A 16,117-nucleotide genomic window follows, 5' to 3' on the forward strand; every position below is an offset into this window, starting at 1 on the left:
TCAGTCAGGGATAAAATACAGTCGTCTCTTATTCCAGACCCTCATGAAGAAGTCCAGAGCCTTCTGCAGGCTGTTAGGTTGTCCTCCCATATGAATGCATTGAAACTGCTGCTGACCACCATGAAGGTGATGGCACTCACTTCATTGCAGCCCTGGATCCGTCTGCTGCAGTCATCACACTGGCCACTCATATCCTCCACATGGAAGTTAGCTTTGTCTATCCATAACTTGGTCTCAAGGATCCCAGAAGTTAGTACACAGCATTAGGGTAGGTCCTGGATGCCTGGCACAGTGGGTCTGCTTGCCAACTCAATCTGTCAAGGAAGAACAACAGCACAGTCAGCTGGTACTGGTTGGAGCACTAAGCAGGCACATACTCCCCATCCTCCCATACAGCCATGGCCTGCTTGTAGAATTCAGGTGTGAAAAGTCAGGCATAGTCATCATGCTCAGAATGCAGCTCACTGGGAACTGGTTCTCCACTGGGGGCATGAGCTTGTTCATAACAATCATGATGATTCAGTGCCTCTTTCAGGGTGTTTTTGATGTCCTGCTCTTTCTCAACCCTCTCACCATGACTATTGCTCCTTGCAGCCTGCAAGTCCTCTCCATGAAATCTATTAATATGCAGGATCCTCATCTGCTTCACAAGGGTTTCATTCCAGATTCTCCAGAACCCAGCAGCAGTTAGAGCCTGGATACCTGTTGGTTCCTCTGCAGCTGCTTCTCAACTTTTTGGTTGTCTTTATACTGAGCCTTCAGCTCACTGCTCTGGATTTCAGCCTTATTATTCCTAAGGCAGTCCAAGGGTAAAGTTGACCAGGCACTAGCTGGGTTTTCACCAGGAGTGTGCTAGGCATGCTGCAAGTGTGCTGGCAACATGGATCAGACAGAGGGGTATGTGCTGCTCTAGGACCCCCGAGCTGTCACCAACCAAGATATACAAGAGCAGGAGCAGAATAAGCTACTCAAGAAATCCATTTTGAACACAAAGACACAATCATGTTAAAAGAAAATGGTGGGGGGAAATTCTACCATATTAACACCAGTCAAAGGAAGACTGGAATGGCTATCACCACTAGTATTTTACATTATTTTGGAATATATCTCACTAATGCTATAAGGCAAGAAAATTAAATAAATAATATAAATATAAATATAGGGAGAGACTTCTTTTTCATTGATGGTATCACAAAATTATATATATCTTAAATCTGCACTTTATCCCACTGATATGACCACACAGGCTACGACTTTAGTAACAACATTGATACTGGTACCGTTGATCTCTTCAACTAATACCTATTCAGAGGAAGTTCCTATAGTGGTTGCTGGATTAACTTTGCTTAGCACATGTTCATTACATCATCTGTCTGGTCTAATTTTTACTGCTTGATTCCTTATGATACATAGCTTAATAGCTTCCTGATTTGCTTTGATTATAATTGGAGTTGGAAATTTACCTTATCCTTCTTGGGGAAGGAGGGCAGTAACTTGAATGATTTTAATTGCTTGTTGAATAATGTCAATGTAGCTTCTCAACATTTACAAAGAAAAAAAATGTAATTTTGAAGTTCAGCAAGTTTGTTGATGAGAAATGCTGTATCTTGTTTGACACCTAGAACACCTTTTCCATTCTCCATTCCAGGGGAACACAAAGAATGTCCACTATCTGTGTTTTAGCCAAGATTTCACACTCTTGCCTCATCAAGGCTTTTAACAACAGGTATTGCCTTAAAAATTACAGAACTGGCAGATTTCCTTTCTCTGTTTCTTGGTACTAATAAACCAAAGAAATTTTAAGAAGAAATAAAAACAAAAGCCAGACTGGTGCGTTATTTTCTCTGAATCCTCTAATATTTAAAACATCAAATTATACCCTCTTTTTTTTTTTAAACTTGGTACTGGGGATTGAATCCAGACAGGGGCACTTTACATTCCCAGACCGTTGTTTTTTGTTTTTGTTTTTGTTTTTTAATTTTGAGACAATGTCTCACTAAGTTGCTGAGGCTGGTCTCAAACTTGCAATCCTCCTGCCTCACTGAGTGAGCAAGCCTCCTGAGTCACTGGGATCACAGGCATGTACCACCACCCACTCCTGGCCTTCTGCTTCATTCTCAACTTCTTCCTATTCTTCCGGCATTCAATTGTTTACTCCTCCCTTCTCATTGATAATTATATTCCTCTATTTCTAATGAACATATTTCAAATACAAAAATTCAAAAACAGCATATATATATGAACATACATACATATATAGACACTAATGTATGAATATTTATTTTTAAATATATATGATTGTTTTGAAACTTTTACTTTAGATCTAACAGGGAACATTTGTAATATGCTTGCTCTGTGCCAAGCACAGTAGGTGCCATGTAAATATGGATATATTCTCATATAAAGTACAGACATTTTGATTATCACATCAGCCCTATGTGATAGATATTATTATCATTTCCATTTTACGGATGGAGAAACTGAGATGTGTAGAAGCTTGTACTGTCACACAGCTTATAACTGGAAGATTTAAGAATAATCTACCTGCCAGAGTTCATGGTTTTTACCTTTGTACTATATCCTGCCTCTGACTAATACAGAGGCTAGGAAATAAACTATTAAAGATAATAAATGCAACTGCACAGTTGTAACTAAGCCATCTTTCTTCCACTCTTTCTGTAACTGTAAACAGAAGTGCAATCACCATTTGAACCCAGGTAGAGGCACTTGACATTCCCAGACCTATTGTGGACTTGTGTAGAAATACCCTAGAATGTATTAATACTTAATTTAAATTTAAGTAATTTAACTTACTCTTCAAAGAAAATTATACCAGTCAAAATTCTCCCAGCAATGCAGGAGGGTCCTATTTTTCTTATATCTTTATATTTGGTATTATCAAACTTTTAATTTTTTTAAATCAATGTCTAGTATCTTAATACACTATACATTTTTCTAATTTCTAGTACCTCTACATAATTTTCATTTGGTTTCCTTATTTGGAAATTTCCTGTTTATATCATGTATCAAGTTTTCCATCATGTTTCTCATTGTTGATTCACAAGAGTTGCTCGTACATTTCAGCATTATTCTCTAATCAGTCTTAGATATTGCAAATATATTCTCCCAACCTATCATCTGTGTATTGACCTTAACTATAGGATTCTTAGTCTAATAGAAGCCTATAATTTGATACAAACAAAACTTTTTTCCATATGCTTTATGTATTTGAGATCTTAAATAGTCACAAAGATATCCTCATATAAGCTTTTTAAAATATGTACTTTTACACCTTTAACCCACCTGAAATCTACCTCTATAAATAAGATAGGGGCATAGTAGGAATCCAGTTTTGTTTTGTTGTGGTTTGGTTTTTTTTTTTTTTTTTTTTTTTTTTGGTGGGGGATGTCTTTTTAATTTACTTTACAGTAGAATGCATTTTGACATTTAGTACACAAATGGAGCACAATTTCTCATTCTTCTAGCTGTACGTGGTTCAGTCACTCTAGTAAGGAATCCAGTTTTTACTTTCCTAAACATGGTTCATTTTTCTAGTGTAGTCTACTGAGAATTGATTTGTGGTATCACCTTTACCATAGCAAGTGTCTACAAAGAGGTGGGTCTAGCACTGAACTCTCTATTCTGTTCCATTAGGCTGTTTGTTAATCCCCATTGAATTGCCTTGGTCTAAAATCAGTTGACTGTTAACATTAGGATTCATTTCTGGACTCCCAGTTCTGTTCCACTGAGCCATAGGCCTATCCTTACACCAGTTTCATACTGTCTTGATTATTATATTAAACTTTAAAATCAGGCAGTATAAAACCTCCAACTTTTTTCATATGTAATAAGGCTATCACCCAACTTTTAAAAACATTTTATGATCAAAAATTGTTAATGCACAGAAGTTAAAGAAAGTGTAAAATGGACAGACTTAGTGGGGCACACCCATAAACCCAGCAACTCAGGAGGCTATGCCTCAGTCTGGCTGGGCACAAAATAACCAAGCCGCCATGAGGCACTTGTAGGTTCAAAACAGGAACTCCTTTATTGCCCAAACTCCCGCAAACGCCACCCACGCAGCCCTTCCAGGAACACCACCAACCGGAAATCCCTCCTCCCGGAACTTCCCCAACAAACTCCAAAGTAGTGGGTGCTGGAGGTGGACAGCAGGGGTCTAATATACAATTGAATACACAGATCAACATAACCATCATCATCTCAATGGCTCGCTGGTGTCACCTCTCAACCACTCCCTTCTGGCAAAAATGCCATGCGTCATTCCCACTGGGCTGTGGCTCTCAGCAAGGCTAAGGTGGGAGGATTGCAATTTCCGGGACAGCTTGGGCAACTTAGTGAGATCTTGTACCAAAGTAAAAAATGAAAAGGGATGGGGATGTAGCTCAATAGTAGAGCACAACTTGGGTTCAATTCCCAGTACCAAAAATAAATAAATAAATAAATAAAGGTGCAAAATGAACTTTAAATAGCCATCACCCAACTTCACCTATACTTTTCCACACCTTAACATTGCTAGTCATCATTTTCAATATGTTTAATGAGGCATAATATACATATCAGTTCACCCATTGTAAGTATACAATTTAATGAGTGTTAGTAAATTTATAAAGATGAACAACTTCACCACAAGAATTCTTTATATATATTATAGATACAAGACATTTTAAGACATTCAACTTAAATATAGTTTCTCCTAGTATATACCTTGTACAGCATTTTCACTTTATTAATGACATATTTTGAGTTTTTATTTTTGATAAAGTCCAAGTTTTTCTTTCATAGATCATGCTTTTGGTGTGGATAGTTTGGGTCCTTTCCAGTCTAGCCAATGCATCTATGTGGAGAATTTATCAAGGCCCAATGCCTGTCTCATATTCCAAATCATATTAAACTTTTGATCAGTCTCCAGTTCATTGCTTGCACCAACAAGGTCTGTAAATTGGAGATAGCTAAGATACTGGTTACCCCCAAGCTCAGCAACTTGGGGATTGCTGAGGATGGGTTTTTCCATGTTTCATTAAAAGTTGAGTCCTCTCTGGCAATAAAGCTGTGTGTTTTCATAGATGGCACACTCTGGTAGAAATTCCCACTCCACAGAGGTAAGGGAAGGGAAATAGGATACCCCCAGAAAATATTGCAGGAGACCCCACTGCTTTTGCCTAAAGTTCAGTTTTTATTCTTATCCAGTTCTAAATTGGTTATATGCCTTTAGGCAGCTTCCAGAGTTTTAGAAATGGTTGTTTTTGACAGCTCAGCCTAGCTTTATCACAAGTTTATATGGATAGAATTTCATGAGCTCTAAGCTTCACCAACCAAGAATCTCATCCACTTGCCTCCCTCTTGTCAGCTTTGTACTTTTTTCCCAAAAAAATGTCTAGTTTTATTTTTGGAACTTTGCTCTACATGTAAATTTTTTAATGGATTTGTTTTCCTCAAAGTCAATCTAGCAAATCTAAAATGGTGATTGGAATTGCACTGGTGTTTATGAATTAATTTGGAGATAATGGTCATCATTATAATCTTAAATCATCTTATCTATAAACATAGGGTTATCTCTCCACTTAAATCTGCTTTTAAAGTCTAAGGTATGGGGTTAAATTTTTCTCTACAAATATCTAGTAATCTAGTAATCTAGAAACCTAGTAATCTCTAGGTTTTTTAAATAATATTTTGTTGTTCTTTTGAATAGATTCTTATTTTCTATTATTTTTAAAAATAGTTAAATGAATAAATCATTCTATTTATTATTCTCACACATTATTTTGTACTTTCATTGTGTATGTATGTGTTTATGAGTTCATATGTTTTATGTTTATATATTTGCATTATACTGTAAATCTGCACTTTTAACATTCATCACTTTTGAGATTGATTCATAGGGCTGGGGATGTGGCTCAAGCGGTAGCACGCTCACCTGGCATACGTGCAGCCCGGGTTCAATCCTCAACACTACTTACAAACAAAGATGTTGTGTCTGCCGAAAACTAAAATAAATATTAAAATTCTAAAAAAAATTAAAAAGTGACATTCCAAAGAAGGAATGGCAAAAAAAAAAGAGAGAGAGAGAGAGATTAATTCATGTTGACACATGAAGATCTGGAGCTTTCATTTTCATTCCATTTTAAATTAAAACATGGGTTATTTATTCATTTTCCTAACTGGGGACAATAAAGATATCACCATTTGGGGGCTACAGGCAAATGATGCAATGGCCGTTCTTGAGTGTGCTTCCTAGGCAATTATTATTGTCTCTATACTGTACCACCAGAATCCCCCACTGAGGTGTATATGCCCCCTAGCTCCTTGACAATTCTTTCCAGAAATTTCCCTCAGTGAAAGACAGCTTCCTTGTCAATATGCTCCTTTCCCAGGAGTAGAATATATCTAATGACTATTTGAGACATAGCTATTAATTTCTAGTCTTGTCACCTCAATTCAGGACAACTCTGAATAGCAAAGCTTCAGTGATCCTCACAGGGTTGCAGATTCTTCCCTGCTTCATTTTGCATCTGTCCCTAGTCCCACAGGTGTTCCTATAAAAAGAATTCCCTGTCTTCTCGAAGGCCATTATCCATCTCAGGATCTACTTCCTGGGAAACCTGACCCATAGCAATTGGAACCAGGAGAGGTCTGAGAAGGCAGAAGGTAAGATGGAGTTTGAATCATTTACTGGCCAGTTGGCAAAAGGCTTCTGTTATGGTTTGGATCTGGAATGTCCTCCTAAATCTCATGTGTTAAAAGCATGGTTCCCAATGCCACAAGGTTAAGAGGTGGGGCCAGGCACAGCGGTGCATGCCTATAATCCCAGTGACTCTGATTCAGAGAGCTGAAGCAGGAGGATTGCAAGTTCAAGACCAGCCTGAGCAAGTAGCTCAATGGTAAAAATGTCCTTGAGTTTGATATGCAGTACCAAAAAAAAAAAAGTTCAGAAGTGGTCTTTTTAGGCAATGGTTAGATCACGAGGGCTCTGACCTCACCAGTGCATTAATCCATTGATAGCTGAATGGACTACTGGGAGGTGGGACCTAGTTGAAGGAAATAGGTCACTGGGGACATGCCCTGCAAGAATCTATCTTCTCTGCCCTTTCCTTTATCTCCATCCCTCTCCCTTCTTGCCTCCCCTCTTTTCTCTCTGGTTCCTGGCTGCAATGAGCTGAGATGCTTTCTCCACCATTCCTTTCCACCATGATAATTTGCCACACCTCAGACCTAAATGAAACAATGGAGTTGGCTGACAATGGATGGAATCTTCTGAAGCCATGAGTCAAAAGAAAACTTCCTTCCTCTAAGTTGTCCTTGTCAGGTATTTTGGTCAGCTTTTGCTGCTGTGGCTCAAAGATCTGACAGGAACAATTGTAAAAGAGGAAAGTTTATTTGGAGGCTCACAGTTTCAGAAGTCTTAGTCCATGGAAGGCTGTCTCCATTCCTCAGGGCTCGAGGTGAGGCAGAATATCAGGGTGGAAGAGAAGAGTGTGACAGAGGGAAGCAGCTCAAATTGTGATTACAAAGCAGAGAGAGGGATCTCCACTTGCCAAATACAAATTATACCCCACAAGCCACGCCCAAATTCCCAACTCCTCCAGCCACACCCTACCATTTCAGTTACCACTCAATGAATCCCATCATGGGATTAATTCACTGATTGGGTTAATGCTGTCACAAACCAATCATTTCTCCTTTGAATCTTCTTGCATTGTCTCACACATGAGCTTTTGGGGATAGCTCATATCCAAACCATAACATTCTGCTGCTGGACCCCAAAAGCTCACATTCATCTGATAAGGCAAAATATGTTTAGTCCATTCCCAAGGGTCCCCATGGTCTCAACAGTTCCAAGATTGTCCAAAGTTAACTCCAAAGTGTTCTCTGAGGCTCAAGGCAATCTCAAATTGTGAGATCCTGTAAAATTAAAGGTAAATTACAAGTATCCAATATATAATGGTATGGAGTTAAAATTTCCATTCACAAAACTAGGGGCATAGAAAGAAGGAATAGGACCAAAATAAGACTGAAATCTAGCTGGAAAAATAAGTCCTGTAGCTCTAAGTCTTGGCATCTGAGGCACATGGCATTGTGATATTCTCTCCAAAGAGCTTGAGTAGCTCTGCCCTGTGTCTTTGTCGGTTGCAGCCCAAGTGGCCTTTGTGTTGGCTTGTCTCTGCTCAATTCCTGCAGCTTTTCTAGGTTGATGTCCCATGTTACTGGCATTTCTTAATCTTGGGAGTCTCCACTGCAGCTTTGGCTTCCTCCTCAAATCTCCACACCTTATCTTCTCAGGGCATGCCCACAGGGACTCTAACCCTGCTGCACTTTGCCTGGTTTCCAAGACCTTCCTTTGAAATCTTGACAGAAGCCTCCATGACGCCCTAACTCCAGCATACTGTATTCCTGCAGAACCAGCACCCTGTGGTAGATGCCAAGATCTGCCACTATCTCAAGCAGTAACCAAGCTCCCAGGGACCTTGGCTGCCTCTGAATGTGTGGGTGGTTGAGCACATTGAAAAAACTTCCTAGGCCCCCTTGTGCAAGCAGGGTATCCCACTGGTCTCAAGAAAACTTCTACTCCCTTGAGCCTGAGATGGGTGTGGTCTTGACAGCTCCTGAGATGTCCCCAAGCCATCTTTTTCATTGTTTCTAGGCAACGTCTTTAGCATTTCTTGTGGTAAGTAAATCTTTAACAACTGCAACTTCCGTAGCCACAGTTTTAATCCCACCTTTCAAGTACAAGTTTTTCAAATCTTCCTGCTCTACTTTCTGCTCCTGGATATCACAATAAACTTGGCTAAAAGCCACGAGCAATATCCATGCCACTACCTGAATGCTATGCTGCCTAGGCATTTCTTCTGCCAGATTAAATAGTCCATCACTTTTTTCCCCTAATTTTTTTATAGTTGTGTAAGGACAGCATGCCTTTATTTTATTTATTTTTAAGCAGTGCTGAGGATTGAACCCAATGTCTCACACATTGTCTCACATATTGTCTCACAGAGTGCTAGGCAAGCACTCTACCACTGACCTACAGCCCTGGTACCAGTCCATAACTTCTTAAATCAGCCTCACAGCAAGTCTCAGAACACAGGTAAAATGCAGACAACTTCTCAGCCAGAACATAATATAAATGACCTCTAGTCCAGTTACCAATAGTGCCCACCTTTTCCTCTAAACCCTCTTGAGCCCTGTCTTCACTGTCCACCCTCCTATTGGCATTCTGATCTTCTGAGCTTCCACCAGAATAGGCCATTAATCTCCATTTACAACAATTTAAGGCATTTCCAGCTTGCACTACTAAGCATCTCAAAATCCTTCCCACCAATTCCAAAAACACATGAACCTTATGGTCAGGTTAGTCACAGCAATGACCCCACTTCTCAGTGCCAATTTCTGTTTTAGTCAGCTTTTTCACCTCTGTGACTAAATGATCTGACCAGAGAAATTGTAGAGGAAGAAAAGTCTATTTGGAGGCTCACAGTTTCAGAAGTCTCAGTCCATATACTGCAGGCTTCATTCCTCAGGGCTCCAGGTGAGGCTTAACATCATGGTGAAAGAATATGGTGTAGGGAAGAAGCTCACATGGTGATTAGACAGCAAACAGATAGGTCTCCAATTGCCAGATACAAATATACACCCCCAAGCCATGCCCCAATTCCCACCTCCTCCGGTCACACCCTACCACTTTAGTTACCATTCAGTTAATCCCTATCAGAGGATTAATTCACTGATTGGTTTAAGATTCTTACAACCCAATCATTTCTCCTCTGAACCTTCTTGCACTGTCTCACATATTAGCTTTTGGGAGATATCACATTTAAACCACAACCTTAGGTATTTGGGTCAAAACAACAAAAATCTGAATAACACTAGTAATATGCAGATTATGGATAATACTGAGAACAAAGTAGCAACACAGTTGTTACACTTCACTGGTAGTTAGCTGGATGTCTTAGTCTGTATTACAAAATATCTGCTGATGGGTAAATTTTTCTGCCAGCCACAGTAGTGCACACCTGAACTTCCAGCAACTCAGGAGGCTGAAGCAGGAGGATCCCACGTTTGAGGCTAGCCTGAGCAATTTAGCAAGAACCTATTGAAGCCAGATTTAAAGTTAGGTAGTCAGTGTAGTTAGGTAAATCGGGTCTAATGTCGAGTGAAATCTAAAATGGAGGCCATGCTGGGAATGACTCAGGGAAAACTCAGGACAATTCATGGAATGTTAGTGAAGTCCCGAAGAGGCCCTAGGCCAAAGTCCACCTCAAAGAAGTGTTAATGAACAGCCCCCAACAGATTTGGAGATAGTCCATCCCAGAGAAGTGATAAGCCCATCCCAAAAGTCCTTCCTGCCCTTTTGGCCCACCGGTGTCCCACCCCTCAGGCCCTCCAACCTACATTCCATCACCAAACCTATAAAAAGGGGAACACATTTGCCCGCTAACTGGATTCCACCTCCTGGGTCCCCTTCTTCCTCCAGGAGAAGTCTTTTCTGCTGTCCTTTAATAAATTTCTACTCTCTACTCTGGCCTTGCCTCGGCGTGCTTCTTTGGTGTTATTCTTCAACATCGGGGAAGCAAGAACTCGTCACCGGTCAACAGCGGTAACACTATCTCAAAAAATAAGGAGTAGAGATGTAACTCAGTGGTAGAGTCCTCCTGAGTTCAAACACAAGTACTGAAAAGAAAATTTTTAAATTATTTTTTTACTGGGGATTGAACAAGGTGTGCTCTACCCAGCCCTTTTTTTTCTACCCAGCCCTTTTAATTTTTTATTTTGAGACAGGCTCTTGCTTAATTGCTAAGGTCTCATAAAGTTGCAGAGACCAGCCTTGACTTGAGATCTTCCATTCTCAACCTCCTGAGTCACTGGAATTGCAGGTGTGCATCACTGTGGCTAGCCAAATAAAATTTTTCTGCTCCGCAAAAGATGTTGTCAAAAGAATCAAAGGTCAAGCCATAGACAATGAGAAAACATTTGCAAAAGACATAACTCATTTTAAAAAACTGTTATCAAAAATATACAAGGAATTCTTAAAACTCAACAATAAGGAAACAATATGCAGTACTGGGAACTGAACTCACAGTTCACATATGCTAGGCAAGTGCTCTACCACTAACCTGCATCCCCCAGCTCTAGTCTAATTATTTAAGTAGGCCAAACACCTTGACAGATTCCTCATCAAAGGTAGATAAGTGGCAAATAATTTTGTAAACAGATGCTCTAGTATGTCCTCAGGAAAATGCAAATTAAGATAACAATGAGATATCTTTGAACTCTTTTTAGAATGGTTAAGATCCAAAACATTGACAACAACAAACGCAGACAAGGATGTGGGCCAACAGTCACTTTCTGGATTATTTTTTCTAAGTTTTCTTTTAGTTTGTTAATTGGTCTATTCTTGTGCCAATTCCCACATTACCTCTGTTACTGTGAGTTCATAAAGGTGTTGATGAGTCTACTTTAGCCATTCTTACCCCTCTTACACTTTCATATTTGTCATAAAGTTGTGTTATTGTTTATCTCTTACACACACATGTTAGGGTCTGTAAACAAGTCAAGATGGTGCCTGGCATTTTGCCAGAGGGAGTGGTTTGTGAAGTAACGCCAGCCCAGCGAGCCATTAAGTGTAGAGATTCCTTATTGGTTGACTGCTGTATCTAGTTTATGTTAATTAAGATAAGCTGTGTGTAATGTATATATACCCCTTCTGTCCTACAATAAACAGCTCCCAATCCTGATGTATCAATGTACACAAGTTGCTCGTCACCCCCACCCCCCCACACCCCCCCACCTCCCCCCACACACACCCCCCCGTTATTTTGCTGCAGCCGGACTGTGGCACACACACACACACACACACACACACACAAATCCTCTGCTAATTGATTGATATTGCATTGCATCTATACATTAGTTTGTAAAATATGAACATTGTTACCATACTGAGTCTTTCAATACATGAACATAACATATTCCTCCTTTATGTACAACTTCTTTAAACTTTCTTAATATTATTTTAGAAAATTCAGTGCAAAAATCTTCCACATTTTTTGTTGACTTACTTATTGCCTGAATCAATTCCTTGTTTCATTAGGAATAGCTGAATTGGAATTTTCTAATTCTATCATTTATTAGCTAGAATTTTTCTATAAATAAAAACTCTCCCTCATCCTCTGAGACTATTTCATTTTCCTGATACACAGTTCATATAAGAAAGTCAAGTTATGTTCCTAGTTCTTTTCCCTAATAACTAATTTTTAAACAAATAATTTGGGGCCCCAGCAACTTCCAAAAATGTCTAATTAGTTTTGTTTTGTTAATAATTATTATCTTTCTATTTTGAATACCATTATGAACTGATGGCTTTCTATGTATTCAGTATGTTCCCATAAATTGTCGGCATTTTGTTGAATTTTCAAATTGTTCCATCTTTAGACAGAATATCCCTTCGTGCTAGCTCCTGGACTTTCTTGACAAACTCCTGTCTTTATGAGGTTTCCTTAACTCAGAGACTGAGACAGTGATTGTGTGTAGGTAGTATATTGGGGAAAGCAAGCAATGTGGGGAGTGTCAGCAGGAGGAGGAACAAGCTGATCACCAGGACTTTTTTCATTTTTTCTAATACTTTTTGAGGAGCTTTTAAAAACATATTCAAAATTCTCTGTCAAAGAAGACAAAAGGTTGAAGCATTTGTCCTTTGGCTACTACTTCTTACCAATCAAGATTAACCTGATAGGCCCTTATTCCCCCCAAATTCCCAATTGTACAGGATAACCCTTGAGTGGGTTCCAACCAAGTTTCTGCACTCTACACAGCTTTAGAGAAGTCTCAGGGCAGAAAGCAAGGGATCTTCAGCTCAAGCAGACAGAAGGTGCTCTCTGTACCTGGACAAAGCCTGTAAAAACGGATTAGAAATTAGAGATGGGACAGAGAAGATGCTGGAGTGTCACACAAAAGGCAATGAGTGCTGTTCACTTCAAGCTCCTCATGCCTTTATTCTGTTAACTCCACCACAGACAGAGCTTCCTGCAGTGTAGTAGCTAGACCCAGTTTCTACAAGGACTCCATGTAAGAGATTAATGGAACAAACTGCAGTCTCCAGTCCATGATTGGGATAGCCCTCATCTACCATCAACCTGGATTCCCTCACCCTCGCTCTCACTTCAGAAGTAACACACTTCTAAAAAGAACTGTCTTTCCCTGGCCCTCTTTCTGTCTACTGTCACGCCAGTGGAGTAACCAAGGTTGTTTTCCATGCCTTCCTTTTATCCTTATACACATAACACATAAAAGGGAAATTAAGAAAACATGTGTGCAGTATGACCTCGTTATTGTATAACAAGTGAACAAACAAAAATGAAAGAAAATATATACCAGTAGATCTGACAGGTATATATATAACATTCCATTCAAAAACAACAGAACATACATTCTTCTCAAGTGCAAATGGGACATTCTCCAGGGTAGAACTATATGTTAGCACACAAATCAAATCTCAGGAAATTTTAAAAGGTAGATATCATAAAAGGTTCTCTGATAACAATAGAATGAAGTTAGAAACAAAGAGGGAAAACATGAAAAAAATCACAAATTTGTAAAAAAAAATTAAAACATGTTTATATAATCATAATGTATGAAAGAAAGAAAAAGAGATTTTCACTCTCTGCTTGCTTCCTGGTTCCTGCTACCTCTAGACTTCTCTCACGGCCTCAGTACAGGAAGAAGGCTGAGAAGACAGAGGAGATCACTAAGGCACAGGTCATCAATCTTGGTGGTAACATGATCTTTGTGAAGATCATCCACAAGGCAATCCCAGCCAAATCATTTTTAAGGATGACCAGTGCCTTGTTTTCCATGACATTTAGCCTAAAGCACCAACATATTTTCTGGTGATATCCCAAAAGCATATATCCTAGATTTCTGCAGAAGAAAAAGATGATGCAAGTTTTCTTAAACATTTAATCATTATTGGTAAGAAATATGCTGCCAAGATGGGCCTGAAGAAGAGTTATCAAATGCTGGTTAGTGAAGGGCAGATGCAGGAAGATCTCTGTCATATTCATGTCTTGTTCTTGGAGGCCAGCAGATGAATTGATCTCCTAGTTAAGAATGTTTTCGGAATAATTTCCCTGTCTCTAGGCAAAGATCAAGTTTGTAAGTTCCAAAGTGGTAAGTAGCACATTTATTTTTGACTATATATGGAAAGATTGGAGAAATAATTTTGTAAACCTGCACATGCAAAAAAAAAAAAAACATTGTTGCATGGTTAAAACAAATAAAGAGCAAGTGAAATTAGAAAATTCCTAAAGATGATGAAAGTGAGAACCCAACATACCGAAAATTATGGAATGGATCAAAAGCAGGCCTGGGATATAATTTTGTAGCTGAAAACACTTAGAATTTTTTTAAAGATTGCAAGCCAAACACTAAACTTCACAACTCAAGAAACTAGAAGAAAAAGAACTCCAGACTAGCAGAGAGAAGGAAATAATAAAGATTAGAAATAAATAAAACAGAGAAAAGAAAAACATTCGAGAAAATCAACAAAACCAAAAGTTAGTTCTTTGAAAAAGATTAATAAAATTGACAAAATTTAGATTGACCAAGAAAAAAGAGAAAGAAGACTCAAATTCCTAAACTCAGAAATGAAAATGGAGATGTTATGATTAATTCTGCATGTATAAAAAGTAATATAAAATAGTACTATAAATAGTTGTAATCCAACAATTTGGATAACTAACAACAATTGAAGAGGAGGATATACTCTGAATGTTTTGTAACTCTTCCAAAGTTTGTGCCAAAACTTAATCCCTAATGCAACACAGACTTGCATTCCCAGCTACCCCCGAAGCTGAAGCAGAAGGATCACTTAAGCCCACAAGACCAGCCTGAACAACATAGCAAGATTGCATCTCAAAACAAAAAGAGGTGTGATCTTTAGTTGGTCATTGAGTCATGAAGACTCTGCCTCCATGAATGGGATTAGATGCTTTTATAAAAGGGCTTGATGAAGGGAATTCATCTCTTTTCTCCATCCTTCCCTTCCACATGTGAGGTTACAGCGTCCTTTCCTCTGGAAGACAGAGCAACCAAGCATCATCTTGAAAGAGAATTGGGCACCTCACTAGTCATTAAACCTACCCATATCTTGATCTTTTTAAAATTTTTTTATTAGTGCATTATAGATATACATAATATTGGGGGTATATTTTGACATAATTATACAAGCATGGAATATAATTTTTTAAGCATAGAATATAATTTTTGCTCAATTCATTCCCCAGCACGTCCCCCTTTCCTGTTCCTCTTCTTTCTGCCTGTTCCCTTTCCTCTATTCTGCTTGTCTGTCTTTTATTTTGTTTATAATTTTTTCAATTAGTGCATTATAAATTTAAATAAAGATGAAATTCACTGTGGTGTTTTCACATGTGTTCCTAGGATAATTTTGTCAGTTTCATTCTACCATTCCTCCTTTTCCTATCCTTCCTCCCTCCCCCTCACCCCTTCCTCTACTCCACTGATATCTCTTCTATTTCCATGGAATTCCCCCTACTTTGGTTTTTTTTTGTTTTTGTTTTTGTTTTTTTTTTTTTCTTATTTTGGTCTAGCTTCCACATATGAGAGAAGCATTTAACTCTTGATTTTCTGGGTCTGACTTATTTCACTTAGCATGATAATCTCCAGTTTCATTCATTTACTGGCAAATGCTATAATTGCACTCTTCTTTGTGGTGGAGTAAAACTCCATTGCTTTTACATACAACTTTGTCTTTATCCATTCATCTGTTGACTAGCATCTGGGCTGATTCCATAACTTGGCTATTGTGAATTGCACTGCTATAAAGATTGATATAATTGCATCCCTATAGTATGCTGATTTTAGATATTTTGGATATATACCAAGGTATGAAATAGCTGGGTCATTTGGCAGTTCCATTCCCATTTTTTTTTTGTTTTTTTTTTTTTTTAGGAACATCCACACTACTTTCCCCAGTGACTACTAATTGCAGTCTCACAAAAAATGCTTGAGTGTACCTTTTCCCCCCCATTTTCAATAGTGTTTATTATTATTTGTATTCTTGATAACTGTCATTCTGACTGGAGTGAGA

At 38.7% G+C, this 16,117-nt stretch overlaps 2 pseudogenes; one reads left to right on the forward strand and one right to left on the reverse strand.

Moving 5' to 3' along the window:
• LOC113185320 (guanine nucleotide-binding protein G(s) subunit alpha pseudogene) lies at nt 1-9,262 on the reverse strand (annotated as a pseudogene).
• An 84-nt stretch (nt 9,263-9,346) lies between these two features.
• LOC113185319 (adenosine 5'-monophosphoramidase HINT1 pseudogene) lies at nt 9,347-14,104 on the forward strand (annotated as a pseudogene).
• Nucleotides 14,105-16,117: the final 2,013 nt, after the last annotated feature.

The sequence above is a fragment of the Urocitellus parryii genome, chromosome 4 (genome assembly GCF_045843805.1).
Source record: "Urocitellus parryii isolate mUroPar1 chromosome 4, mUroPar1.hap1, whole genome shotgun sequence".
Taxonomy (NCBI): Eukaryota; Metazoa; Chordata; class Mammalia; order Rodentia; family Sciuridae; genus Urocitellus; species Urocitellus parryii.